The sequence below is a fragment of the Triticum aestivum genome, chromosome 2A, assembly GCF_018294505.1.
Source record: "Triticum aestivum cultivar Chinese Spring chromosome 2A, IWGSC CS RefSeq v2.1, whole genome shotgun sequence".
NCBI lineage: Eukaryota > Viridiplantae > Streptophyta > Magnoliopsida > Poales > Poaceae > Triticum > Triticum aestivum.
This window is the reverse complement of record NC_057797.1, coordinates 753,850,418-753,854,022: the sequence shown is the minus strand read 5'-3', so window position 1 is coordinate 753,854,022 and position 3,605 is coordinate 753,850,418.

Below are 3,605 nucleotides of genomic sequence, written 5' to 3'. Positions count from 1 at the left end.
TTTTCATCCCCCAACTCTTTCGAAAGTATAGAATGGTCCTTCAATTTCAAAACCAGCAAACATTGGTCCCTCAACTTTCAAAACCAGCAAACATTGATCCCTCAACTTTCAAAACCGGATAAGTTTAGTCCCTCGCCCCACTTCGGGTGGTTTCCTACTGACGTGGCGTTGTTTTTTGACTCAAAGTGACAAGTATGCCCCCCATCACGTCAACCCAAATTTTCACTTTACTTCCTGCTATTTATCTCTCTCACTTACATGTGGACCCCATCTGTAAGGAGCATCTTCAACCTCTAAACCAGGACACCTCTTTCTCGATATCTCCCCACAAGCTGCAGCTCTGATGGCCCCGGCGCGTGTACTGCTATACTGTGGCGGGCTCGTCCAGGGCGACATCCTGCACCATCAAGCCCACCCGGCTCACACACACGTGCTGGACGATCTACATCTCGTCACCAACGATGACCAGCAACACGACACACACGACGGCGACGCTGGCTTTGGAAGTTGAGGGACCAATGTTTGCTGGTTTTGGAATTAAGGGACTATTTCTATACTTCTGAAAGAATCGAGGGATGAAAAATATACTTATCCCTTAGCAAAAATACATGGAAGTAGTCACCACTCACTACTAAGGTCCCGTTGGAAAGCCGGTTTTATGTCTGATAGCCGTGTAAATTACTGGCTTGGAAAAGAAATAGGCTCCAACGATAAAACGTCAAGGAGCACAATGAATGATATCTACAATTTGCATGATTTTGGACTTGAAAGTTGTGAAGACAGGAATTCATATAGGGCATGCTGTTTTTGCATAGTATCAGGAACTGATTTTTTATGTTAGTAATATTTATTCAGCTAATTTTAGCCATTTCATGATTAAACACCATCATATAATCGTGTGTTATAAAGTTTGTACTAAGAGGTCCTATGTTATCAAGTTTGTACTGAGAGAGAGGCATTTCCTGTGCACTAGCATGGTGCTGCCTATCCAAACACCACCTTGCAAGGGAAAAACATTCGCTTGTATACAACGGTTGGTTAACGTAGAGCACCATAATTTACAGATGTATGTTGTTTACTGTTATTTAATATTACAGGGTTCCCAAACGGGGCCTAAGTCGTGTAGACCCCACTCTTATCTGTGCTTCCCATCCGTCATAGTCTCATAGACATAGACTCACAAGCTTAAACTCCCTCTGTAAATAAATATAGGAGCATTTAGATCACTAAAGTAGTGATCTAAGTGCTCCTATATTTGTTTACCGAGGGAGTATTACTTAAAACACGTTAAGGTAATCGTCAAAAATGGTTTTCCGAGCGCATGATGGCAGATGTTTCTTGTTCTGGGGTCTGAGCTACTCAAACAAGGTACAATCAGCTACATTGTTTTTGTGGGGAACAGTTAGGTACATGAGCCAGCGCATATACGTGGCTGCAACTCGTTTCTGAAGGTAGTTCTGTTAATTGATTGTCGGTTAAAGGTCAAGAATACGACTAGCTGCAGTCTAATTAGATATCTAGCATTGACAGGTTCTTCAGCACAATAACAAACCACTAATACTTAGTTCCAGATGCGTTGCTGTCAACATGTTTGTTTAATAGATCAAGCATCATGGAACAACGCATTAGTGGACAATACTTGCGATGCAGTTCATCACGCGGCATTGCTGTCTGACTTTACAGTTTGTTCACACAACCGTGTTGGCCAGTGATGGATCACCGCGTCGGGAACGTGCGGTGGAATCAGTGCGGATTCAATTAACTTCTGAACCTGAAGATGCAGCCGGGAACGGAGAGTTGGTTACCGCTGGGGATTGGGGGCAGCAGACGAGGCCCGCGTGAGGCGGGCGCGCCGCCCCTAGATCCCGTCGACGAGGCCGCGAGGTCACTGGAGGGCCAGGGCTCTCGTGCGCCTCGATAAAGACGGCGAGGGTGGGGCTGGCCGCGGACAGGTGGCGCGGATGGCCCGTCGAGCCACCACTGGCCGGCCGTGGCAAATCCTCCATTCCTATTCCCTCCCGTGGCGAAGCGAAATCGCGCCAGAAACCAAGGGAGCAACACATGGATCTGCTCGCCGGTGGGCGACGGCCGACCTTCATGTCTGCTGACCGCCGCCGGCGAATGGGGGTTGTCGTTTTTTTTTCTTGACTGTCCCGCTGCTGGGCCTGGCTCAGTGCGGAACGCTAAGCTGGACGCCCGAAAGACAATAGTGATATGGCCCATCTGCGGAGCCGCGGTCACGCAGAGGCGGTGTTGTTTTTTCGTTATTAGTACCATACCGCTTCGCTAGATAAACTTGGGCTAGTTTATTAACAGCTCTCCGGGCCAGGGTATCAACCACATGGCAGATGTGGTCAGCTATTACAAATTGAAATGGTTAAATGATGTGTTACATGCACATACATGCGCGCCTCCACAATGCGCATGGTTGCAGCTAGCTGTCCACACTGACATAGTGTGCCTTGTGCTTTTTTTTTTTCATCTCTCAATTTTACTACTCCTGTTTCTTCTATCTCCTTTTTATTCTCAGCTCAAATTGTTTTTATCTTGGGGGGATCTATGAAAATTATAAACCATCATGTTATTATTAGTTACCCACACAAGATTTACTCTTTTGACTATGCTAATTGTTATGCACCAGTTCAGAGTGCAAGCTGTGCCCATCTTCAGAACTGGACTCGGCTCTGAATGTTGTGCCCGGCCGCCCTAGTGGCCAAGTTCACTTTGCAGTGTTCAGTCTGCTCTTGTTTCCAAATGTCAAAACATGAAGCTACGATTTGATAAGAGGTATGGAAGTAACATTCAAAACACTCCCAAAATATTACTATCCTCATCACAGAAGTTCAATCAATCCTGCCAAGTAATTTGAGCAAGGATTGCAAAAGAGCCCCCCCCCCCGGCCCCCGCGTCGTCCGCTTCGGGCGACTCGGGCGGCGACTAGGGTTTCCCCGTCGCGCCGCTGCTCCCTCACCCTCCCTCCCTCGCCGCCGGATCCGCTCGCGCGGCCGCCCATGATGGTGGCGGCGAGGCCTCGGCCGCTCCTTTCCTCAAGGAGGACCTCGGATCTAGGGCGACGGCCCTTCTTGGCGAGGCAGCGGCGCCTTTCGGCCGGCGTCGTTCGCGGGGTGCTCTGGCCGGCGACCTCGACCACGCGGGTGGTGAGACGACGGCGGGTGGCGGCGGTGGCGCGGAGGTCTTCCCCTCCTCGTCAGATCTGAGGGTGGCTCCTTTCCCCTGTCTCCCTCGTCCCCGCCGCTTCTCGCCAGCCTCCTCCCGAGCGCCGGTATGATGTGGGTGGGTGTTCGGTGGTCTGGTTCTGGGCCGCGGGAAACCGTTGGCCGGCTTGGCCGGCCTGGCAGCATCGACGTCCCCGACGCCGTCTCCTCCTTGGAGGTGCTGCAGAGGTCCTTCCCCTTTCCACCCATGTTCCTCCTCCCGGGTGAAAGCCCAAAATCCGGCTTGGATTGGGCGGCGACGGCGCGCTGTGCATCATGTCTTCCTTGGGGGCGCCGCCTGGGGAGGGTTGCGCTCAGGTGAGGGGTTCAAGGTCGGAGCTTGGGTGGCTTGGGTGGTCCGGTGACGGCGGTGTCACGAGGTTCTCCTCG